Source organism: Mastacembelus armatus, chromosome 24 (assembly GCF_900324485.2).
Source record: "Mastacembelus armatus chromosome 24, fMasArm1.2, whole genome shotgun sequence".
Classification (NCBI taxonomy): domain Eukaryota; kingdom Metazoa; phylum Chordata; class Actinopteri; order Synbranchiformes; family Mastacembelidae; genus Mastacembelus; species Mastacembelus armatus.
Genome location: NC_046656.1, coordinates 5,480,094 through 5,507,306, shown reverse-complemented (window position 1 = coordinate 5,507,306; position 27,213 = coordinate 5,480,094).

Sequence of the window (27,213 nt, the reverse complement as noted above, 5' to 3'; positions counted from 1 at the left end):
GCCAATAATAGAAAATAAGAAACTTACTGTGCCAATAACACAGTTTGAATTTAATTGAAAAACAGATTGATCGAGGTAGACGGAAGAGGCAAAGACACACAAGGTGAGCCAGATGCAAACAACCACCTACAGCGATGTCAAATTACCCCACTGCCTGTCCGAGTGCCTCTGTGCCTTGGATTACATGTGTTCGCACTGGAGGGGATGAAGCTAGCAGGAACAAACAAAGACGAGATCGGGAACGACAGCATGAGAGCAAACGACAAAAAGAGATATAGACACATGAGCGGGAGAGAGAGGAAAGACTGAAAACAGCCAACAGCCACAACAAGAGAGGACACTAACACAGCATCCTGAGCATATGCTGGGACCAATAGAATACGCAGTGGGGAATGAGCACATACATTTGTGCATGACTCTTGCATGGTGGAGAGAGGGATAGATATACTATAGGATCACCTCCTTGGGGGAGCATAGAAAAGAGTTTAGAGAATATATAGGAAAAGATGTTCACTCTGTTACAAGCTCTACATCAGGGAGGGCAAGTGTGCAGGTGTATATGATCATATGGCAGAAACACATGCACACACACAGAGAAGATGAAATGGGCATCTACAGCAAAGAACCCTTTTGATGTGTTTGATATGCCCCCCTCAAGGACAGAGCCACAGGGGTAAGCCAGAGATGCAGCAACAACAAAGGAGTTGATGAAGTGAAAGAAACAGAAGAAAGGAAGGGAAGATGGTGAGAAGAAGAAAAGAGTGAAAGATGAAGGCGCAAGTACAAAGAGAATAACTGGGCTAGTCATGAGGGGAAACTGAGCTGTGTTTCTGAGTCTTAATGTTTCTGAGAACATGCGGCTTCTGCACCAGCTCATCAAAACTTACTGTAGCAGTTTCTGATCTGTTTGTTTAACAGCGCAAACAGTGTATCAGTGGACACAACAAATTAGAATGCAATGAATATGTGGTAATTCAAAAAATCATGACAACAAAAGCAACACAAAACATGGCCAGTTGGAAAATGCAGTAACATGCAAAAAAAGTCACTTTTGTGCAAGTTTTTACAGTCAATCATACTTTTTTATAGTTTTAGAACTTGAGACTAAAACATAATCAGCACATGCTGGTTGAGGATACTTTTACTGTCAAATGGCTGATGTCAGAAGATTTTAATGGATAATTTAGTTTCAAAGCATAGTAAAAATAAAACACTCACTGGAGCACAGGTTTCTGTGTTGGCTGTTTTCATGGCTTCATTTCCACTGGGCTTATTTCCTGCTGTACATAAGCTCTGACTACAGTGAGAAAAAAATGAATACACAACATGAAATTTACTATATAGCATTTGTCTTTAATGTAACCTCTTTTCTTTCTCTTGATCAATATGTGTGTCTTTACATTGAGCCCATGGCACAGCTGCAGTAACTTCAGTAATGATTTAAACCTTCTGATGTGGCCCTGTGATCTTACAGTAGCCTCATTAACCTAAATGCTTTTGAGCACCAGCTGCTGCACACAGATTCACAGTTTCTTCAGTGGCAGTGTTCAGGCTGAGTTCAGCCAATCAGAGATGTTGCTGCATTTTTATTTTTAGCTAAACTCGAAGTATCATTTCCTCTACAGAACCACAATATTTATTTCTGTCTTTCTGGTTTATTAACAGGGAGTTTCAGTTTTGCTACTTAAATGCTACAATATCTGCAGTATTACTACAAGTGTAGAACCTATGTAATCAAAAAATAAAAGGAAATAGAGAGTCCCTTATAATGTAGATAGAAAATGTATTTGCCTCAATGGAAAGATACAGTATGTCTATTTTTATGCATGGGCAGGGATTTCATTATTTCATGAACCATACATTCACTGCAATAAATAAATAAATCAAAGCCTGTCTTACATGTTTGTCTCTTGGGGCTTCTGAGTGTTTCATTTGAAGGGTTGCTTCACCCACATTACCAAAAAAAAAGGGGTAAAGTCTGACACTTGCACCTTGAGGTGGACTGGCAGTCCACGCCTTTACTTGAAAAGTTTACCAACCTTTTTCGTGTAAACAGTGTCATAGCTCTTATCAATCACGTCTTTTTACTATATATTTACATATATATATATATAGATATACACAAAAAAATTCCCTCACCCCTATGGGTGGTGTGTGTGTGTCTTCCTCAATCTCGGGTCCTCTACCAGAGGCCTGGGAGTTTGAGGGTTCTTCACAGTATCTTAGCTGTTCCTAGCACTGCGCTCTTCTGGACTGAGATCTCTGATGTTGTTCCTGGGATCTGTTGGAGCCACTCTCCCAGTTTGGGGGTCACAGCCTCGAGGGTGCCGATTACCACGGGGACCACTGTTGCCTTCACCTTCCACATCCTTTCTAGCTCTTCTTTAAGCCCTTGGTATTTCTCCAGCTTCTCATGTTCCTTCTTTCTGATGTTGCTGTCACTTGGGATCGCTACATCTACCACTACGGCTTTCTTCTGCTGTTTGTCCTTCACTACTATGTCCGGTTGGTTAGCCATCACCTGTTTGTCGGTCTGTATCTGGAAGTCCCACAGGATCTTAGCTTGGCCATTCTCCACCACCTTTAGAGCTGTGTCCCATTTTGACCTTGGGACCTCCAGCCCATACTCAGCACAGATGTTCCTGTACACTATGCCGGCCACTTGGTTATGGGGTTCCATGTACGCTCTGCCTGCTAGCATCTTACAACCTGTTATGTTATGTTATGCTGTTATGTGCTGGATTGTCTCAAGGACGTCTTTGCACAGCTTGCATCTCGGGTCATGCCTGGTGTGGTAGACCCCAGTCTCTATCGATCTGCTCAGGGCCTGTTCTTTTCTGAACAACATGCCCTGACAGTGAAAACAATCTTTCACAAGGTATGGATGTGGCAGGTGTTGCTAAGTACCTGCAGACATCGTTTTGTAAATGAATTTACTGTTCAGAAGACCTTTTTCTTTCTCCATTTCTGTTTGCTGCTGCACTCTTTACTGTCTATGGCTGCATTTTCAATTTCTCCTATTACGGGCTAGGCCAGGGGTTTTCAAACTGGGGTCTATGGACTCCAGGTGGGCCACAAGAGGGCACTAGGGGGTCCACGAAACACCTAACAGAAATAAAAATGAAAAAATGATTTTGTTTTAAATAATTAATTTTTTATCCTAAGGCTATTAATAACCAAATCTATATATAGTTTTGTGATTTATATGAGAGGATCCTTGTAATGTATTTACCCAAAAATATATTGTTTTGCATTTTACAGGCTAATTTGAACAGAGCAATTAGCGGCTGTGTGCGTGCTCTACAAATGATTTTTGAGAAATCCCGAACCTGCATGCAGTACATATAAATCTGCTGATATTAAGGTGGACACTAAGTTAAAAACTAGAAAATACGACAAATCTTACATTGCATTTGGTTGTACCTGCATTTTAAAGCAGGGGGTCGAGAGACCGCAGTGAAGAAGTGGTCTCTGTCAAGAGATTCTCTCCAACGAGTGCATGAAACCATTCAAGCTCAAACGACATCTACAGCAGAAACATCCCAATGAGGCAGGAAAATCAACTAACTATTCCAACCATCAGGAGCTGTGTTTGGAATGGCAGTCTAGTATTTTTCGGCAGCAAGCAGTAGTAGTCCCTGAGAGGTGTTTAAAAGCATCATATTTGGCATCCCTCCAAAGTGTGTGTGCTAAGAAGTTGGCGAAACATTATTATTACCAGCTAATAAATACATCGTCAGGGAGTTATTTGGAGAGGAAGCAACATGAAAGGTAGATTGTGTGCCTTTGTCAGACAATAGTGAGTAGACACATGGGTGGGATGGCCAATGATATTGCATTGCAACTTTTAGAACAACTGCAAGCCAATGAATACTTTGTGTTGCAGTTGGATGAAAGGTGTTGATGTAGCTAATCAAGCACAGCTAATGATCTATATACTTTTCCTCAAAAGTGTATCAAAATAAGAGCTTTTAACATGAGATGCTGGGGAATAATGGCAGAAAATATGCTTCTGAGACATAATTACTAATATGTAAAATGACTTTGCTTGAAACAAACAGGAAGTAAATGTCCTCTTTTGTGTGAGCTTTTTCAGGAGGTTCTCACATGGACAAGGTTCTCTGGTGATCAGCATGTGAAGTCAATCCTTATGTTCTACCCTGTAATCTACCACCTTCATATATCATTACAGGAGGCAGCGGCTATACTACACCTTGCTATTTTCTGTCACTGTTCATTTGCTCCTATTCCTCCTTTGCTTCTCTCTCTTTGATTGGTCTGCCCATCTGCTTACAGACCCATCTATCTATCGATCTATCTGTGCACACCACTGCCCCCTCATTCTCCTTCATCATCTTACTCTAGCCACAGCAATACATCCAGTTCCTCTCCTCCTCTGTCCATCATTTTCTCCCATCTTCTGCCTGACCTTCTTTCCATTCTTTCTTCTTCACAAGAATGTTTTTGTATTATTTGAACCTCCCAAAAAACACTGAGCAATATGATTCTGAAATGGCTTTTCCCTGTGAAAAATCCCACTAGGCAGCCAATCACTTAGAGTTGTCATGAGGCCAGTGTCTCTCTCCTTTTTCCTCTCTCCTCTGTCTTGTTTGTCTAAATTCCAGGCAGGTGTGTGAGGAGAGCAGGCGTGCAATCAATGTACCACAGCAACCATAAGTCCCAGTCCTCTTCAGTCACATCGCCAGTTCGTCAGTCTACCTCCATGGTAGTAGAAGCTATAGGCCAATATTTCTTTAAAGAAAGAGAAACGCTACTCCTGTACTTACCGGTGCCTTAATAAACTGTTACTTATTCGGATATGCACATGGGTTCTCCTCATTTCGCAACACCTGACAAGAGTAACTAAAAGGGCAGCCAATCCATTGCTGGAAGAGTGCAGATCAGGGAACAAGGAGGAGCTGAGGAAGAAGATCAGACAGGTGAGGACCAGCTACAGGAGGAAGATGGAAGAGGAACTGCAGCAGCAGAACATCAGTGGGGTGTGGTGCAGCCTAAAGACCATCTCAGGCTTCAAAGCACCCCATGCCCAGGCAGAGAGGGATCTGGGTTAAAGATCTAAATCTGCATTTTCTTAGATTTGATCACCCCACGCAGCTGCATGCCTTCTGAGAGATGACACCTGGACAATGCCCCACTCCCTCAGCCTTTCACACCTCTGGCCCATCCCATCACCCCACCACTTCACAGCTCCACGGATTCACCGTTAGCAAGTGTGGAGCTACCGAGCTCAGGGTCTGTTAGCTGTCCAAGGGCAGCTCCGGAGCAGCCTGGGAAATTAGCCTGGGCGACGGTCCGACGGAAACATACTCCTAAGCAGAAGCCCACGGCTCATCACCTGCCTGTTCACGCTTCTAATAGATTTTCCCCGCTCAGCAACACACCCACTGAGAAACTGACTCTGATAATTGGCAATTCCATAGTCAGAAATGTGAAGCGAGAGACACCTGCAACCATAGTCAAATGCATTCCTGCGGCCAGAGCGAGCAACATCGAGTCAAACTTGAAGCTGCTGGATAAGGCTAATCGGAAATATGGAAAAACTGTTATTCAGGCAGTCATGACACCCGATTGCTCCAATCTGAGGTCACTAAAATTAATGTTGAATGGTGTGTAACTTTGCCAAAACAATGTCAGACTCTACAGTTTTCTCTGGACCCCTCCCCAATCTGACCAGCGACAACATGTTTAGTGCCCCCTCACATGTCATCGTTCCGTCGCAGGCTGTCTAGGTGGTGTTCAGCAAACGATGTGGGCTTCATAGACAATTGGGCCACTTTCTGGGGAAAACCCAGTCTGGTAGCGAGAGATGGCATCCATCCCACTTTGGATGCTGCGGCTCTCATCTCTCATCTTGGCAGAGTTTATTAGCCAACGTAAAGTTTGACAATCCAGAGTGGGGTCTCTTCCTTTGAGCAGTCACCCCCATCAAACCCCATAGACACTCTGTCTGCCCCTTGAACATCTAAATTACATAAATCAGAAGTTAACAGAAGAGGAGTTATTCATAGGTACCTAATAAAAATTAAAACCACTCCTCTTACTGACCAGAAAAACAGAACAATCAGATGTGGATTATTAAATATCAGGTCTCTTTCTGCCAAATCTCTGTTAGTAAATGATTTGATAACAGATCACTAAAATGACTTACTCTGTCTTACTGAAACCTGGCTACAGCAGGATGAATATGTCAGTCTGAATGAATCAACCCCCCTCAGTCATAAAAATTATCATGTTCCTCGAAGCACAGGTCGAGGTGGAGGAGTAGCTACAATCTTCCACTCAAACTTATTATTAAACTTTCATCCTCAGAACAGTTATAACTCATTTGAGAGCCTCACTCTTAGTCTCTCACTTCCAAACTGGAAAACACAAAAAACAATTCTACTTGTCATTGTGGACTATCCACCTGTCCCTAACTCAGTTTTTAACTGAAGACTTCCTGTCTGATTTAGTGCTTAGTTCAGATAAAGTCATTATAGTGGGAGATTTTAACATTCATGTAGGTGTTGAAAATAATAGTCTCAGCACTGCATTTAATTCAGTATTACATTCAACTGGTTTCACTCAAAATGTTAATAAACCCACCCACTGTTTCAATCACACCCTTGATCTTATTCTGACTTATGGAATCGAAATTGAACATTTAATACTTTTTCCCCAAAATCCTATTTTGTCAGATCATTCTTTAATAACTTTTGAATTTAAGATGATGGATCATGCAGCATTTGGAAGAAAATTCCACTATAGCAGATGTTTATCTGACAATGCTGTTAATAAATTTAATTTATTCCATCTTTATTTCCATTTGTGCCATGTGTCAACACAGTGGAGGGCAGCTGCCTCAATCCTACTACCTACCAAATTGATCATGTTGTTGACAGTGCTGTAACCTCACTGCGTGAAACGTTTGATACTGTGGCCCCTCTGAAAAAGAAGTTAGTGAATCAGAGAAGACTAGCCCCATGGTATAATTTACATATTCGTACCTTAAAGCAGCATCACGAAGGCTGGAAAGGAAGTGGTGTTCCACAAATTTAGAGGAATTTTATCTAACCTGGAAAAACAGTCTATTAACATATAAAAAAGCTCTCAGTAAAGCCAGAACTGCATACTATTCATCACTAATAGAGGAAAATAAGAACAATCCCAGGTTTCTTTTCAGCACTGTAGCCAGGCTGACAAAAAGTCACAGCTCCGTTGAGCCCAGTGTTTCCTTAGCTCTCAGCAGTGATGAATTTATGAGTTTCTTTACAAATAAAATCACAACTATTAGAGATAAAATTCAGCAGATGCTTCCTATACCTGCAATAAATGAATCTTTTACTACAGTAGCTCTTGAATCATCTGTAGGACCTCAGTTATGTTTAGACTGCTTCTCTCCCATAGATCTCTGAATTTACATCAGTAGTTGCTTCATCGAAATCATCAACGTGTCTCTTAGACCCCATCCCGACTAGACTGCTTAAAGACACCCTGCCATTAATGAACTCATCTTTATTAGACTTGGTAAATTTATCTCTAGTATCAGGCTATGTACAACAGGCTTTTAAGACTGCAGTAATCAAACTCTTACTCAGAAAGCCTAGTCTTGATCCAGGAGTCTTGGCTAATTATAGACCAATATCCGACCTACCATTTATTTCTAAAATCCTTGAAGAAGCTGTTCAAACCACTTACACAGGAATGAACTATTTGAAGATTTTCAATCAGGATTTAGAGCACATCATAGTACAGAAACAGCACTGTTAAAAGTCACCAATGACCTTCTCTTAGCCTCAGATAATGGACTCGTTTCTATACTTGTCCTGCTAGACCTTAGTGCTGCATTTGACACTACTGACCACAGCATCTTATTTCAGAGACTGGAGCATGAGATTGGTATCAGATGAACAGCGTTAAAGTGGTTCCAATCCTATTTATTGGACAGATTCCAGTTTGTTCATGTTCATGATGAAACTTCCACACACACAAAAGTTAGTTATGGAGTTCCACAAGGTTCTGTGGTAGGACCAGTTCTGTTCACCTTGTACATGCTTCCTTCAGGGAATGTTATTAGAAAGCACTCTATTAATTACAACTGCTATGCAGATGACGCTCAGTTGTATCTCTATGTGAGACCTGATAACACAAACCAGTTAGCTAGACTTTAAGCGTGTCTAACTGACATAAAGGCCTGGATGACCAGTAACTTTGAATTCAGAGAAAACAGAAGTTATTGTATTTGGGCCTAAAAACCTCAGAAATAGCTTTTCTAAAATTATAGCTACTTTAGATGGCATTGCCCTGGCCTCCAGCACTACTGTGAAAAACCTTGGAGTTATTTTTAACCAGGACATGTCCTTTAACTCACACATAAAACAAATCTATAGAACTGCCTATAGAACCTGCGCAACATTGCCAAAATTAGGAACATCCTGTCTCAAAATGATGCAGAAAAACTAGTCTATGCATTTGTTACCTCAAGGCTAGATTACTGTAACTCATTATTATCTGGATGTGCCAGTAGCTCCATAAAAAAGCCTCCAGTTAATCCAGAATGCTGCAGCCAGAGTCCTAACAGGAAGTAGCAGAAGAGATCATATTTCTCCTATATTAGCTTCTCTTCATTGGCTCCCTGTAAAATACAGAATAAAATTTTAAAATCCTTCTTCTCACATACAAATCCCTTCATGATCAAGCTCCTTCATACCTTAAAGACCTCATAGTACAATGTTATCCAAATAGAGCACTTCACTCTCAGAGTGCAAGTCTACTTGTGGTTCCCAGAGTTTCCAAAAGCAGACTGGGAGGCAGAGCCTTTAGCTATCAAGCTCCTCTCCTGTGGAACCAGCTCCTAGTCTGGGTTCAGGAGGCAGACACGTTCTGTACTTTTAAGGCTAGACTTAAAACCTTTGTTTTTAACAAAGCGTCTAGTTAGTTATGCTGCTATAGGCCTAGACTGCCCGAAGACCATCGATGCACTGATTAGGTTATATAATCCTCCCCTCACTTCCCTTCCCCTCTCTTCCTCTCCTCCCTCCTCACATGTATATTCCACCATTGAATGTTACTAACCTTGTGCTCTCTCTCTCCCCTAGTTTGTGCTCTCTCCCTCTCTCTCTGTCCTCTCTCTCTCTCTCTGTACCTTCTGCAGGTGTCCCTGGTCCTGGAGCTGTATATTGCTAATGTTCAGTTACTTATTGTTGCTGTTCTTTTCTCTTTCCTCTATCCACTCACCCCAACAGGGCGAGGCAGATGGCCGCCCAAACTGAGCCCAGTTCTGCTGGAGGTTTTTTCTTGGTTTCAAGTGGTTGCTTATAAGGGATTTGTTGTTTTTTTGTTTTGTTTTTATAAAGTGCCTTGTATTGTGTATTGTGATTTGGCGCTATATAAATAAAATTGAATTGAATTGAATTGAATTGTTCTTTGACTTCTCCATACAGCGGGTACTTTTAAGGGACAGGTCCGCCAGGTCAAAGTCCACACCAGCCTTGGATTGGAGTGGATCCTAGACAGTGGATCCTAGACAGAACCACCTCCTCATCAACATGGGGAAGGCCAATGAGATGGTGGTGGACTTCCACAGACGTTGGTCCACTCTCCCCTTGCTAGTGAACATCCAGGTAATGGATGTTGAGAGAGTGGACTCTTATAAGTACCTGGGTGTTCACCTGCACAATAAACTGGACTGGACTCATAACACAGACGCCCTGTACAGGAAGGGCCAGAGCCTTCAGCTTAGGTACAGGTCTTTTGGGGTGAAGGGGGCACCCCTGAGGACCATCTATGATTCTGTGGTGACATTAGCCATTCTGTACGGTGTGGTCTGCTGGAGCAGCAGCATCATGGAGAGGGAGAGGAAGAAGCTGGACAAGGTCATCAAGAAATCCAGCTCTGTCCTGGGCTGTCCTCTGGACTCAGTGAGGGAGGTGGGAGACAGAAGGGTCCTGGCTAAACTAACATCTATGCTGGACCATGAGTCTCACCCCCTGCAGAATGCCCTGTCTGCCCTGAAGAGCAGCTTCAGTGACAAACTGATCCACCCTTGCTGTGGGAAGAAGAGACTCCACAGGTCTTTTCTCCCTGCTGCTGTCAGGCTCTACAATGAACCTTACTAACAGTTTCTGTAGCTTTATTTTTTTATTCCACTTAGTATTTTTTTTTTTTATATTTTTAATTTCTTATTTATCTTATTTATATTTATCTTACATCTTTGGCACTCTGCTGTGTACTTGTACTTTGCTGTTGCAACAATGCAATTTCCCCATTGTGGGATAAATAAAGGTTTTCTTATCTTATATTATCTTAGCTGGAGCATATTTTTTGATAACACATCCAACAAAGAGGCGACTCCCTGGTAAAATTCCAGGGAATATATGGCACAACAGCTGATAGTGAAATTCCATGTCGCCTAAGTGCAGATAGAGAACACTTATCTGTCTCACGCTGTCCTGCTCAGGGCTCATACAGGAGATTACATATAGTGGTCCAGCAACAGTTACAGAATAATCTCAAATGATAGTCCATGGATAAATGGTTTGGCTAGGTTTAGACAATTAACACTGGTTGGTAAAGACTGGGGATATACTGTATTCATGGTCACAGCAGATGTAACGGCAGTACAGTGTTTGTTACTAGGAGATAGAATCCAAACCATTGTTTCCCTGTGTACAGAGATAATGGCCATTCAATTCAAAGAGAAAAGGTGTCCAAATGTTTGACTGATAGTGTGCAAAAAAAATGAGGAACCATGATGTCATTTTCTTTGAGGCTGATGTTAACAGCATATCAGTGATGCATCTCTACCTGATGAAGGGTCAATTTGAGCTTCAAACACTGCACAAACTATTTTTATATAGGAGCATTGAACCGGGTGTCAAGCCCTAATTATAGAAAATGTCTACACAAAACGAAGATGAACATGTAAACTGATCAGTGTAGAGGTCCAAATATAAGCCAGCTAGTGGTTTTGTTTGAAGTTTTGTTGATTTAATTTAATAAAAAGCCTGTGTGACATGACCCAGTACAGCAACCTACAAAGTTGTTTTCCTCCTTATTTTCCTCATGATCCCTCCTAGTGGATATCCCCCAGACAGTGTTAATTAGTTCAGAAAAACTAGTCAAAGGTAAGCTGAAAACTGCTGATGCACACCGATATGGGTAATAGTTAGCTTTGAGACCAAAAACCTCCCTGCTTCATTATGATTCCTTTCCAGTTTTCCCTCAAAAGCCCCAGTTTTATGAGGGCATTTTCTAAATTAAATATTAGTTCAAAACAGACGAGGAGGCCAAGAAGATGAGATGTGTCTGACTAGGGAGCAGCTGGGGCAGATGTAATAATGAGTTCAGCTATTGTGTTAGTAACTGACATTTGAGCTAATACAGTTTAAATTATCTTCTTCACTGGTAATAATTAGCACTAACCATCATCTTTCCTTGTGACTGGAACAGAATTCCATTGGTATTTTTGATTAATATTAATATATATCTAATGTCCAGGTTGAGAATACCTAACTACATCAAACCACTCAGAGTTAATTATCTTTGTGTACAATAATTTTCATGATGTGGGTCACATCTGTGAGAATGCAGTGAAGTAATCAGGTTTGGACAACAGCAACAAAACTAAAATTCTCATTACTCAAGAGCCGTGGAACTTGAGGAGAGACGAAATGAGATGAGACGACATGAGATTAAATGAGATGAGATGAGATGAGATGAGAGACGATGAGATTAGATGAAAAGAGAAGACACAAATATCTAAGTGCATGTGACAACTACATGGTAGGAAACATAAAGACAGCATATACACATTAGCGGTACCAGAAAACATAATCAAGGGCTACCATGGCAACAGTGCGAAGGCAGGATGGTGTTCAGATAGCACAACAGCATTTGGGCATTCTCAAAGTCACTTTGCAGAGATCTCATTTGAGTAAGACAGTGCTGATATAAAGTGAATGTATGAGTATGGTCTGCAGCATAGGACTGTGACCAGTATGTGTATCAGCGATTACTGTGGAAGGACTTTGTGAAAGGACAAGGAGACACTCTCCATGGGTAGGAATAACAACAGATATTTTACCACCATGGTTAGACGCTATCCAAGATTAGACACTTTCACAGTGCTTGCTAAAATAAGTATAAAGATATTGTAATCTTTTACAAAAAGTCACAAAAGTACAAGTAAACAAAAATAGCTTGTTTCAGAAATTAAATGTAGTTTTTTACTTCCACCCCTGATTATACCTAACAGACATCAGACATTTACCAACACTGTTACGCAGCACATATTAGCATGCTAATGTTAGCAGTCAGCACAGGTTATTTCAGTTGTATCAAAAGGGCAGTTATTTCATATGTATTAGTATTTGCCATTGTCCTGTCTGTAGCTAAGAGGTGTATTAACTACACTGTTTCTTTACGAGACCTACGAGGACTTCATCACAGGGAGTCAGTTAGAGAGAGTAAGGCAATGTGAGCACATGGTTAAGTTTCTCATCAGTACCTGAGGACATCCATTTCAGGTTAAGCCTTTGAAAGCATTGTTGGTAGGTTACTGTCTGTTTAGACAATTATCTAATTTGTGAAATGGATATTTTTGAGTTATGTTGATTGTTACATGTTTAAATTTACAAGTAATTATATACGTTGTAAAAGATAATGTATGATAACGTGAAATTGGTTTCTGGTAATTGGTCATTGCCACAATAGGTTATTGTAATATATTCAAGTACAATATTTGCTCAGTGTAATGTACAATATATACAAAGCTATTACATTCAGTTTATGGTGTTTTACCCTACTGTCAATTCATCATTAAACGAAGTGAATCGAGTTTCATCTTCAGCTTGGTGATTGAGATCTGTCAACTAATGCGAGGAGCGTAAGAGTGGCAGAACAGTCATAATGTGTTTTGTTTTTTTTTTTTTGTTTCACCAGCCCAGCCCAATGCTGTTTCACCGGAGCCCAGAGCTGCCTTCTCACCGGAGTCCAGAGCTGCCTTCCCACTGCCAGAGTCCCCAGGGCCACAACCAGAGTCTCCAGAGCCACAGCCAGAGTCTCCAGAGCCACAGCCAGAGTCTCCAGGGCCACAGCCAAAGTCTCCAGAGCCACAGCCAGAGTCTCCAGAGCCACAGCCAGAGCCTTCAGAGCCACAGCCAAAGTCTCCAGAGCCACAGCCAGAGCCTTCAGTCATGCAGCCAGAGTCTCCAGTCCTGCAACCTTGGCGACGGCACCGCTGCTGCCCAAAGAGGACCGATTCTAGAACTGGAATTAAATTCAAAATGTAAATTCATTTTCCTTTTTGTAAGGTTTTATTGTCACGCAGTTCTGTGTTTTCCATATGATTTAGACACGTAGCCTGTGAGCTGAATGCAAACACAGACTACAGTGATTGACTGCAGGAGCAGAAACCACACAGTGTTGGAAACCCTTACCAGACATTCACTCTGATATGTAGCTCAGTGTGATACATTTCACACATAACTCCAGGTTGATGCAGCCCTCACATTATGCAATAATCTTTTAGTGTTGCCATAGCCTGGAGAAAATTAAATGCCCTGTGAAATGGCCAATAAAACATGAGTTTGATCAGCTTTCATGAAAGTGATACAGCGGAACTTTTGAATTGGTAAAGGCCTCAAAAGGCCACAGATGAAAAAGTGAAATCATAAGCAATAAAATGCACCTTTTGTTGTGCTTAGGGGTTTTGCTACAGCCACTATTGGTCTGGTATTACCAGTTAGCTTATAGTGACGGCTAATATTAGACTGACTTTCATTCTTCTTGCCTCTTGAAGATCATACAGCAACAGTTTGTGCCCACAGTAGCTGCTGTTCAGCAAAAGCCTACTGGGCTCACTTTAATGATTTTTTGTGTGTAAGTAGTAAAGATAGCTGTATAATAAAAAAAAGTAAAAGTTTCTCTTGTGTAGCAGAGATATAGACAAGAAGACAAGAAATTTGCACTTAAGTACAGCAGTTGGAAGATGTGAAATTAGGCCAGTACATTCAGGTCCTCGATGTGCCTGAGGTGCTGGTTCTGACCCATTTGTGCACAGCCAGCAGTCACAGGACAGTTCATCCCCTGCACCATCAGTACATACTAAGCTCAGTAATAGTAGGTTTAATGAATGGATTCCATAATGAGGCCTACAGTGGATGTTTGTAACCACACAGGGCAGTCATATGCAATAACATCAGTGAATTTGAAATCAGTCATGAGTCTCATCTGGGACCATTATTTTGCAGCAGGTTCCTGTTTGCCCTGCAAAGGTCCCCGGAAGCCTATTATTAGCCATAATAGGGTTCACCTGCTCCCTATTTAGGAAGGTGGCTCTAGGCATATATGCCTCTGGCTTTCCCTGGTTCTCCACCGGAGAATTGACTATGTTGTATGGTTTGTGTCCTGAGAAGATCTTCTCCCCTCTACTTTGTTACCCTGGCTGCACCTCCTGGTGACTGTCCGACAGCCACCTACGGACCTATCTCCTGCTGATCGGCCACCTCGCCACACGGGAGTCTCCACGCTGCGGACCGTCGCCTCTCACTGGCACACCTGCTTTCACCTGTCTACGGCTCGCCGACTGCGAACCTGCACCGCCGCGACACTGCCACCAGCCTCCTCACCCACCGCCGGCCTGGCGCCTTGCTTAAAGAGGAACGCCACATCGGAAATCACGGCCCTGGCAGCCGGTATCGTCGATCATCACCTGGTGGATCACCTCACCTTCCCAGCTCACACTGGGAACACTACTCCCCGGCTAACCAGCCATATAGAAGACTCATCTCTATTTGAGACGCTTTTTCTTCTAGTTTTCACCTTATCCCTTATTATTTCACCTTATCCCTTATTATTTAAATAAAGCACTGTGTCCATTTGAGTCCTACTCCCCCTTCTCTCATACCCACACATAAAAGCCCTGGAAAGTACAGTAAACATTCTCAGACAGTCTGGGTGAATAAAAGTTCTAAAAACTGGTGTGTGAAAATGTCAAAATTTTGGATACCTAACACTTGAAAATGTGCCATGTAAGCTGCTTTTTTCTGGGTTAAGACAAAGAATACTTTGTCCGACAGCGTGTCCCAGTTTTCTCTTCCAGTGAGCAGCTGAGACATTTTTGTGGACAGACAACATTAACATAAACACACAAAGCTCAGTATATTTTGGCAAACATAAGAGTTTAGTATTAGAAATTTTTGTTGCTAGTAAGCAGCAAAAGAGCAGATTTTGTGCACCGTTTGGAGAATTGTCTGCCAGTGCCTTTTTCCATCCATTATCTATACCTACTTATTCCTTAACCAGGGTCACAGGGATCTGCTGGATCCTATCCCAGCTCTCTTTGGGTGAAAGGCAGGGGTCCACCCTGGACAGCTCACCAGTCCATCACAGGGCCACATAGAGAGAGACAACCACACCACCCATGGGCAATTTAGAGTCACCAATCAACCTGACATACATGATTTGAACCAGGAACCTTCTTGCTGTGAGCCAACAGTGCTAACCACCAATCCACAGTGCTGCCAAGTGCCTTTTTTCTTTTCATATTAAGAGCCAGTGCACTAAGGCCATTCAAGTTAAGAGGAATTTGCAATTTTGCACAAATAAGGCAAATGTTTGCCAATCTGCAGACCTGTTTCCCTGAAATTTGTCTTAAGGGAACATGATCCAGAATTTCGCAGCACCAGTGGAATTTTCTGTTCTAAACATAACAGATATAAAGGATAACTTTAAAAACTAACAGGGCTAGCATATTAACAAACAGCTGTCTGTTCACACATCCATCAGACAACAATAGGCCACCTCATGAGAGATAATAACAAAAGATAATCTTTTTGTGTATTAGTGTAAAGTGTGTAAGTGTGTTTCCTTATGGTCACAGTGGAAGAATTTCCAAGTAAATATATCTATCCAAATTAAACATGAAAGGAAAATGAGTCTAAAAATATTTTTATTTTGCATATAGTCTTTATCTACCAAGCCATGAAATCCTGACAAACCACAGCAAACCATAAATAATTTATAAAACAGAGACTGTAGTAGGAAATGGCAATATCACACCTAAGCACAGTCTCATAGTTTATTAATTGCATGATACATGTTACAACGAGGGAAGGACTTGTGAAAAACACAACTATTAAGACAATCTCATATGCCAGACTGTTTTTTAGAAACATTTGTCCACATTACACACTCAGCAGCAGTTCTTTCCTTCTGTAATTTCATACTCCAATCTACAATCAGATCATCAGAAATTCTCATAATCATGTTCTCATAATCATGTTCTCTGATGATGGAAAATACAAGCTTTTTTGCTCTGTGAAAACCTCATAACTTCAGATTGAGACATTTTCATACTTTTACTGCAGTTTAGGAGTTTATGCTCCAATATGAGTTTAAATTCTGTCTATAACTCTTGGCTTTAAACTCAAAAGTAAATGGTGGTTGAGCCAAAGTTTTTAAAAGGTAACATTTGGTGCAAGATTTGTATCTGAAAACATCTTACAGCAGAGGACATACAATATCCTACAGGGAATTCTATTGATTATATTGCAGTTGTAAGAATTCTCTTAAGAAATAAATTCCCTCTACAAACAGCAGCTTAGACTACAGAATAAAAACACTGACTGAATAAAAATACATCATCTAAATCTCCACATGGGTCTGAGCCCAAGCTGTGATGTTTATCCAGGTTTTCTGCTGTTAGGCATGGCAAAGTAGCTTTTGACCTTGGAGGCTGCTGAGACTTTTGTTTCTGAGCTCCAGAGGACTTACACACCTCAAGGTGCCCCGAGGTGACAAGGTGGCCTTAGTGTGTTCCAGCCACTGCATCAAGGAGCTGATATTACAGTCACAATGCCATGGGTTGTCATGGAGGTACAGCTTCTTCAGGTCTGACAGGGGTCAGAAAAGAAACACTATCACCACAAACAGAATAATAAAATAGAAATAGTTTGAAAATGGTCCATGCAATTCTTAAAAATAATAAAAATATTGGCAATAACATTCATCCATCCATTATCTATACCCACTTATTCCTAACCAGGGTCCCAGGGATCTGCTGGGTAAAAGGTAGGGGTACACCCTGGACAGGTCACCAGGTGGACAGGTTGACAGCATCATAGCTATATGTGGTACATTTACCACACTGGTTAAGATCATTAGCACGGTTGTGTTATGACATGGAGGGAGGAGACTGGGGCGGCCACAGTGTTTGCATATTAATAAACACTTGGAATCCTAGATTGGCGAGTGAAAGGTTGCCTAGTAACAGTAGAGAGGAAGAGGCGCAGTGGAGTTAGAACAAAATATTGATCTTTGTGAATTCGGAGTTTAATCCGACCAAAACAACACTTGTGCGCTTTGTTTCTTTGTAAACCTCTCACTTCTGGTCTACTATTTTACTCATCCCACTCCTTAGCACCACTCCTAACAAGTTGTCCAGCTTTACAGAGACACAAGTGCTACACAGTTATCAGTAAACAATGCAGCCATTTCCACCTCTAAAATTATGAGTCACTCCTTTGTTCCTGTGATAAGGCAGCCTGCTGGTGTTAGCCTTACCAGGCATATGGGCGAACATGTTTGCATTCACTGTCTTCAGGCGATTTCCGCTCAGAGCCAAATGAGAAAGCTTCAGCATGCTCCTGAACACATCAGGTGGCAGCTGCTCCAGTTCATTGTTCCTCAGGTAGAGTTCCTGGTATTAAGCACATTTACTTTTGTGGCATTTAAAGGACTGGGAGTTTTCTGCAAAGCAATCTCAGTGAGGATATAAATAATTATTTGCAAAAAGTAGTCCAATTCACTTGGGTACCAAATTGTTTACTGGGAAGGTTATCACTGTTAGGCTACTTCAGAGCAAAAAACAAGAACTTCCAGACATTAGGCCTAAATACACAGCAACAGGCTAAAACGTCATTTCCAAATTACATTCTCATTGAAATCAGAGTGATTCTGTCTGCCTTTCTTGTCTGTTTAAACCAGGACAACAAACTGTTACCTGCAAGTTGCTCAGGCCATCCACAGCTGAGGGGCTCAGGGTGGACAGAAGGTTGTTGTCTAGAACCAGCATTTCCAGAGATCGCAATGGCCTGAATGCTCCAACAGGAAGGTTCTTCAGACTGAATTTGAAGAGACAGTCAGAATGTTTAATCAACCTACAGGTAAACAGTGTTGTACAAGTTACTTCCAAAATGTAACACATAACATATTACTAGCTACTGTCATTTGAAAGCAATTAGTTACATCACAATATTACTGTCTCTGAACTGTAATGCATTACACTACTTTTGCATTATTTTTGAGTTGCTTTTACCAAAATAACAACAGAAGTATGACTAGGCTTTCTAAAATGCTGAAATGTATATGTACAGAGAGTTCCCTTGGTGTCGTACATAAATTACACTTGACTATTACAGTCTTGTCATTTTCTCAGATAAACAGAAAATAATAGGAGTATGTGCATCTCCCAAATGTAGACTCCTTGTCTGAAGTCATCTCAATCAACAGGAAATAGACGCACTATTTTCCCCATGCAATTTTGTCTCTGGTGCTAAAACCTCCCACGGTGTTATAAATCCTTTTAAAAACTAACACCACTTAATTTTGGGATAAAATTATTGTTGTGAGGTGCGTTACTAAGATTGTAACACGTGTAATATTGGAAAAACTGTATTGGTAATGCATTACAGCAAAAAAGTAACATATTACTGTAATGGTATTGTTGTAATTCGTTACTTCCAAGACTATAGGTAAATGGTAACACTTCAAGTTCTCCACAAAGCAGATTATAAGAACTTTGTCAATGTGACTTTTTAATTGCTAGATGAACAGTATATATACTACATTCTTATAAAAGGGCATATGCTGTTGTGACCTGTTATTGTCCAAGTTGAGGAACATGAGCTGTCTGAGTCCAGTGAAGGCCTTAGGAGAAATCATCTGTATGCGATTCAGGGAGAGGTCCAGGACTCTGAGGGTCATAAGAGGCTTGAAGGCATTAGATGAAAGCGTTGTCAGCGCATTGAGAGGAAGATCCAGATCTGACAGATTTCTCATGCCAGTAAACATTTCAGCTTTAAGATTTCCAATCTGGTTCTGTCCCAACATGAGGAAGCGAAGGTTCAGGAGGTCCTAGAGAAAAGGGGAAAAAAAATGTTTTGGGGTTTTTTTCTGTGTGATTGCTGCACACATAACCTATCCCTGCCCAAACACTGTACCTGAAATCCTTTTGGTGGAAGGCTGGTGATGTGGTTTCCATATAGATTGAGAAGCATCAATTGCTTTGCACCAGAGAAGGCATGGGGGTGGATGGACTTGATGGCATTTCGTTCCAGATTAATGCTCTCAATCTTAGGAACTGCTTTCAGAACATTGGCTTTCAGATCTGTGATACCATTTTCACCTTTACACATCAGTGAGGAAGTTGGTTACTGATGACCCACTATGCTTATATATGCTTAAATGTCAGGCATCACATTGTGCACATCACAACATTTAACTTAGACATACATTTCATTACATACAAGGTACAAACCAAGTTTGAGGATCCAAGCATCAGGGGGCAGATTGGAGGGAAAGGTACGAAGCCCCCTCTTATGACAGTTGACTTCTGATTTTTCTGGGAGTGATTTTCTGGAACATTTACAGACCTCAGGACAGCCTTCCACAGACTGTGCCACCACTAGGCCCACCAGTATCATCCACACTGTGTGCTGCATGTCCCCTGCAGATCAGGGAGTGTGGAGAGAGAAACACAGCACTTGTTATTTTATGTTGAAGATTTTAGTACAATTTTTCTCTCATTTTCATGTGTTTAATTATTATTAGAGTTCATTTGAGATATGTTTGGTATGGACATGTTTGTCTGATTAATACATACTGGAAAAAATCTCCAAGCGTAATTAATTATTTAAAGCTAAATGCTGGGGTTCAATCTTAAAGTGTCATGTCTAAATTGGCAGCTTACACTCCAGCTGTATTGTGCAATATTTTACTATGAATGAACTGTGACAAAACGGTGCAGGCAGTACAGCCCCTTAGGAGATACTGAGATTATTTACCTGCATTCAATACTACAATGTGACAGTATTGAATAAAGCCTAAGCAGTCCATTTGAAATGTTAGTCAGACGGTACCCAGTGGAGTCTTCTTGTAACAAACACGTTATATTTGCATTGAATGTTCCTCACCAAAGGGCACATGTGAATCTTTGAGGTCTAACGAGTGTGCCGAACGCATTTCGTTCTTCAGTGTAGCCCTGCAAAGCCCCCTGTGCATTGTTTCCTTGTTAGCAGTCTTCCTCTACACCGCTTTTGTTGGTGCAGTTCTATGTTTCTTTGCATGTCATCCCCATTGTCAGACAAGAAAGAAGTAGGCATTTGTAAGCTGAGGTATCTGATTTAGTACACAATAGGAATCCACTCATAAAAATAACTTCTCCATAGTACTTCTAGAGGTCAAAAACTTCAGAGTCAAATTGCTGCAATTCGATTGAATTGCTAAAAAAGAGTAAAGAAACGAGCAAAACTATAGAAAACCTCTTTTGAAATGCAAACTCACAGCTCACAATTTCTATAATAATAATAATAATAATAAAAATACTCTGTTAGCCACTATGAGCCACATTAAATTAAATCCATGTTAGCATAAAAATACACTGCTGCGCAATTAACAAAGACTGGTTAATATAATGAATCAGTTTCTTAGGTACAGTGGTTTATTTCAACTGCTTTTCATGCTACAACTAAACATCTGTGAACATGTATGGATGTATCTTCTCAAACCAGCAGGATAACATGTTGGTATTGCTGTACATAACAGGTTTTACTTCCCTCTACTGTATGCACTATGATGTGAAGACATGACCAGAAAGTGGTCGAACAGTATATGACCACACAGAGGTATTAAAAGCCGTGAGAGAATATACAGAAAAACACAGACTAGTGTACTTCCAAGAGGAAATGTCCTGACTCTTCAATTATTATTAAAAATTCCTGGTTTCTTGAGAAATGTGAAACACAAAGGTAATACCTAAAGCAATGATTTTACAATCTTCATCCCCAGCAGATTTACATTTATAAAAACTTATTAGCATTAATAGCATTTAATGGAAGTGCACAAAGGGGTGTGAAAAATCTAAAAATGTATCTGCTGCTAATCCCATTTTAAAGCCCACAATGCAATGAGACAGTTTTTGAAACATCAAAAGGGAAGCAGAGCAAGAAACCAAGCGTCCACACACTGCAGTGACACTGCAATAAAGAGCAGCTTTTAATCAGTAGGAGCATTAATACCTGATTATCGTTTGAAGTCCTTTTGGATTTCCCACACTCCACTTGAAAGCTGATCCAAATTAGAAAAATCAAAAAGTTAAACAGATGAAGCTCAAATGAGAGCAGTCAATCTCTTTTTCCTCATGCTGGGTGCCGCTTACCTGCACTGGCTGTCACCACACCCTTAGAACAGCACTTGATTTTCAGATGTCCACTTTATTTTCACCTCTAAAATAGATTGACTTCAATTTTCCCTTTGGAAGCGTCCGTTGCACTTTTCTGTAAATGGCAATCTGCCAGTCAGAGAGAAAATAGCCCTGCTGTGTCCTACCTTGCTTGATTAATCTTTAAAAACTCAGGTTATAGATGATAATTCCTTTTTTAAATGCTAGAGGAAGCGCTGCAGAATTCTTCCAAACAAGTAGATGAAACTATGCAGTGCATGAAGTGCACCCTTAAACTGACATGAAAGCAGCTATACAGCACTTGCCAGTGTGGCGGTGCGGGAACACACACTCAGCCTCAGCAGAGAGAGTGAAAGCCAGGTGTGAAAATCTTGGTGCTGTGAGTTCTGCAATGTCTCAGAGCCCAGAGAAATGTGGCATCCACAGGTTATGGCACATATCCATGTTACACTGCCAGTGTACACTTAATATTGAATGTGTGTGTGTGTGTGTGTGTGTGTGTGTGTGTCGCTTGGTGTGTATGCTGGAGTGAACCAACTTGGACATTAAAACCCTTTAACATTCAGATCAACCATTTGGTAGAGCACAAACATTGTTTTTCTTTGTGGGGATGTTAAAGGGTTAAAAAAAGCATAAAAGTGCTGCAGACTGACAAATACCAAAGGTGTAAAACAAGAAGCAGCACTTCATAAAGCAAAATGTCAACTGTTGAGCAGGGATGGGGTTACGGCACAACGTTCCAAACCACTTCAAAATCATTCACAAAACATCTTCAAAGGACAAAACTATCAAAAATATAAAAGGACATATTACTGGCAGGGCCCAACTCAGTCAGTCAAATCTCAGTGAAAGCTATGGCACAAGGGGTCAGATAACATAGCATCTTTAAGTCCTCTTGTGGGTCATTTATCTGTCAAACTCAATGTTTGGTTCTATATTCATCACTGTTATACAGGTATTATGGTGTATTCACTGGTATATTACACTGAATGTGCTTAAGCCATGAGTGATGCTGCATTATTCCCCAGTGGATTTTTTTTATTTCCAAAACATCCTGTAGAGACTGAAACCAGTGTGATAATCACCAGCAGACCAGTGATTTCACACTAACCTATATGATTCCATCTGAAATCATATTCGCACATGTTTGGATTTAAAAACAAAAACAGCAGCTCCACTGTGTTTTTAAACTAGATTCTAAAAACCAACAAATCCAGACTCATGTGAAACTGTCAATACCCTAACGTGGTTATCCACATATGAAGAATTCAATACATATGCAACATAGTATTACCTAATCCCACATTCATATATGTATTTGCATGATATTTTGTTACATTTTTTTGAAGGTACTACTCTAGAGGCCATTGGTTAATAAATTGTATAGATCCAGTTATTTAGAAAAGCTTAGAAGGATTGTCATATTTTCAATATCTCCAGGTAGTTTGCACATCTTTCTCTGTGGCTGTTAGCGGCACTAATTATTCCACAGTCATCTAGATGTGTCAGCAGCTGCATGAGGAAGTGGGTCAGGACAATAATTCCTTATGAGAGGAGAGAGCAGAATAACTGCCAAAAATGTCACTGTCTCTTACACAGCAATAAAAAGGCTGAGGACCAGGAGGATGGAAAGGGGAGGGCAGGGGATGAGGCCGACACAGATAGAGGAGGAAAAAGAAAGACCAGGCAAATGGAAAAAAAAAACTGTGCGAAAAACAATGACAGAGCATAAGGGTGTAGATTAAGAGGCAAGTGAAGCCGAGGGGGAGGGGAAAGAGGGGATCAGAGTGAATGGAGCAATGGGGAAAGGATGAAACTGCGTAAGACGATAGGTAGAAACAGGGCAAAGGCTGCTAGGTTAAAAAAGCAAGAATAGTGGTGGAGTGGTGGAGGAGAGCACTGGCCAAAACTGTGCTGTGCAGCATGACGCTGGGATTAATCGAGACATGCTGGAGAAAAGAGGCAGCAGACAGGCAGCTGTGCTGACTGGACTGATTCTTTTGTCAGAGGAGGAGGAAGATGAATGATCCTTTTCAAACCTGGCCAACACACACACACACACACATACAGTACACACGGCAGGCAAGCCATCTGGAAGAGTGTTATTAGCCAGCCTTCACAGAGATAGGGAGGGACACAGAGAGCAGACAGGAAAAGAGACACAGAGGTAAGAAGAAAGAGAGCAGAAGTGTGCATGCGTACATGTGGATGGATTTTAGTTTAAAAACCATCATTATGAGGACATGTTGTCCAGGGCTGGTTATGAGTTTAGACTTAGTTTTGGGGTTTAGATTAGAATTAGATTTTGGTTGAGGTTGGGATTGGGGTTTGCCGTTATTATGATTATGTCAATGAGTGACCTCACTGAGATACAAGTTTAAAAAAAGGCAGCTAATACAGCAAAATATAGATGGGAACAGTGAGAGATTTATTAAGTTATTAGTTTCCTTCTTAGGCCTATTCACAGTATAATGCAACCACAGGGGGCACAATCCAGTGTCTTCATGTGCAGGTCCCAAGTCCGGGTAAACACAAAGGGTTGTGTCAGGAAGGGCATCGGACCTAAAATTTAAGCCAAATCAAACATGCGAATCACAAATATGACTTCCATACTGGATCAGTCATGGCCCGGGTTAACAACGACCACCACTGGTGCTGTTCACCTACAGGGTGCCAGTGGAAATTGGACTATTGTTGGTTGAAGAAAGAGAGTAGGAAGGCGTGTTCATAGGCAAAGAGAGAAGAGGATAGAGGATTTTGCTAGGAATGTTCTGGAGGTGAAGAGAGTGTCAGATAGGGTGATGAGTCTGAAGCTGGAAGTTGAAGGTGTGATGTTGAGTGTTGTCAGTGGTTATGCCCCACAGGTAGGATGTGAGTTAGAAGAGAAGGAGAAATTCTGGAGGGAGATGGATGAGGTGATTCAGGGTCTCCCTAGTGGTGAGAGAGTGGTGATTGGGGCAGACTTCAACGGACATGTTGGTGAGGGAAACAGAGGTGACGAGGAAGTGATGGGTAAGTTTGGTATGCAGGACAGGAACGCAGAAGGACAGATGGTGGTAGACTTCACAAAAAGGATGGAAATGGCTGTAGTGAACACATTTTTCCAGAAAAGGGAGGAGCATAGGATGACATGTAAGAGTGGAGGCAGGAGCACACAAGTTGATTACATCTTGTGCAGATGTTTCAACCTGAAAGAGATCAGTGACTGTAAAGTAGTGGCTGGGGAGAGTGTAGCCAGACAGCATAGGATGGTGGTGTGTAGGATGAGCCTGGTGGTGAGGAAGATGAAGAGGACAAGGGCAGAGCAGAGGACCAAGTGGTGGAAGTTGAAAAAGGAAGAGTGTTGTGTGGCTTTCAGGGAGCTTTCAGGAGCTGAAACAGGCTCTGGGAGGTCAGGAGGTTCTTCTAGATGACTGGACAGCTACAGCTAAAGTGATCAAGGAGACAGGTAGGAGGGTACTTGGTGTGTCATCTGGAAAGAGGAAAGCAGATAAGGAAACTTGCTGGTGGAATGAGGAAGTTCAGGAGTGTGTTAAGAGGAAAAGGTTAGCTAAGAAGAAGTGGGACACTGAGAGGACAGAAGAGAACAGACAGGAGTACAGGGAGAGCTGGAGGTAGCAGAGCTGAAGATGTTGAGGTTCTCTCTGGGAGTGACCAGGATGGATAGGATCAGGAATGAGGACATCAGAGGGACAGCTCATGTTAGATGTTTTGGAGAAAAAGCCAGGGAAGCCAGATTGAGATGGTTTGGACATGTTCAGAGGAGGGACAGTGAATACATTGGTAAAAGGATGCTGAGGTTAGAGCTGCCAGGAAGGAGGCCTAGAGGAAGACCAAAGAGGAGGTACATGGATGTAGTAAAGGAGGACATGAGGATAGTTGGTGTGGGTGAGGAGGATACAGAGGATACAGAGGATAGGGTTAAATGGAGGCAGATGATTCGCTGTGGCGACCCCTGAAGGGAGCAGCTGAAAGGAAAAGAAGAAGAAGAAGAAGAAGGCCTATTCACAATATGACATCTTCATTTGAGCAAAGGCACAGGGTGTAACTAAAAACACTCTGTTCTATCCAGGCCATAACAATGTGACCATGAGTCAGCATGAACAATATCAGAAACACAACTACGAAAATGCAGAATAGAAATGAAAAATGGAAAAATAGGAAAATGAGCAGCAGATAAGAAAGAAGTGAAGAGAAAGGAGTGGGAAAGAGTAAACAAAACCCGTGATGACTGCCTGATAAATGTCTTCATCTCTTTCCACACAGCCGTCTGAAGCTGTTTACAGCCACTCTACTCACAGCAGATGGCCATTCATTTTGTATGTCAAGCTTCCAAATGAAGCATTTGTTAACAATGGCCCGATAACATTAGATCAAAGCTAATAGCGATCAGATGGCATTTTTATGAAGGAACCCATCATTTGCAGTGTCTCCCAAAAGCTCAACTGTCAATAAAGGGCTGCTATAAGCGGGATGATGCTTACTGAAGAAAAGGCGTGAGTTTACATGGAGTAAATTGACTGGAAATGGTGAGAGTACGTAATTTGCCGGGAGATGCACTGGAACAGGCTCCTCAACATTAAAGGGAGACAGTTCATGAATTCAGAAGTTCGTGGTCAGCTTTATGACAAGCCAGGCAGTATTGGTGAACATGAACAATGCAAGAAAGCACAAAATGTCATAAATATGCAGCTAGGTACCACTCCAAAGATTTTCTTTGGCAAGAGACATGAGGAGTTAGCACCAGGATTTTTCTAAGGTCAAAGACTGAAACTTCCAGTCTTTGGAGAGGAGGAAAAAAGGTCAGGACTGGTGCTGAGGGACAGATAATGTCAGGAGTGGTCAACATTTGAAGGCTTAGATTGATTTGGTTTTCCAGCTCAAACACAACAAACATAAAAGAACACATGCACAGAAACCAAAAATGAGACTTACACTTTGCTCTTTGCTCCAGCAGATTTGACTGTTGTCATGCTATTGAAGTGTTTTTCAGTCCCATATAAGGGACAGTAGGGCCCTACTACATCTACTGGAGGAAAGGAGAGTCAGTCTCTCAGACAGATGGGTTGAGGATGTTATTATTTTAGGATTTTAATTAATATTATATTCTAGTCTTCAATTAATTATCTGTCCATATTGTCATTGGCTTGTTATGATGAAAGGCAGACCAACATTTTTAAACTATTTACTGTCAAGTCTCAAACCGAAGGAGCTCATTGAGCTCATAATGAGCTCTATATCAATCACTGTTGGATTTTTTTTACTAATATTTTATTCAATTAAAGCACTTTGACTCCTTAACTACTAGTCTAGCTACATTCATGAATCTATAGGCACTTGGATGCAGCAGATCAACATGTAAAACAGACTATCTGACATATGACCTTATACAGCTGTTATGGCAGTTAGCGGCAGTTATCTATGGTATTTACACGCTCCATAACCTCACATAATAATCATAGTCATTGGATCTATTATTATGAAAATAATACACTCTGTGCAAAATAAGTAAAAAGCAAGGTGTTAGGTATAAAGTAAGAACATGGACATTTGTCTTCACTCCTGGAAAAGACAACAATATTATGCCTTGACACTGCAGCCCGATCTAAAAGCCTTCAAGGTTTCAGAGGCTGCTGTTAAAAGGGCTCTGGAGATTAGATACTTTGGGTGCTAAAAACAGGCAGGTTTTGTATCAGCCAGATGTCGACTGCAATGACGCTCAGGCAAGCGTGACCAGCCACAGCACATAT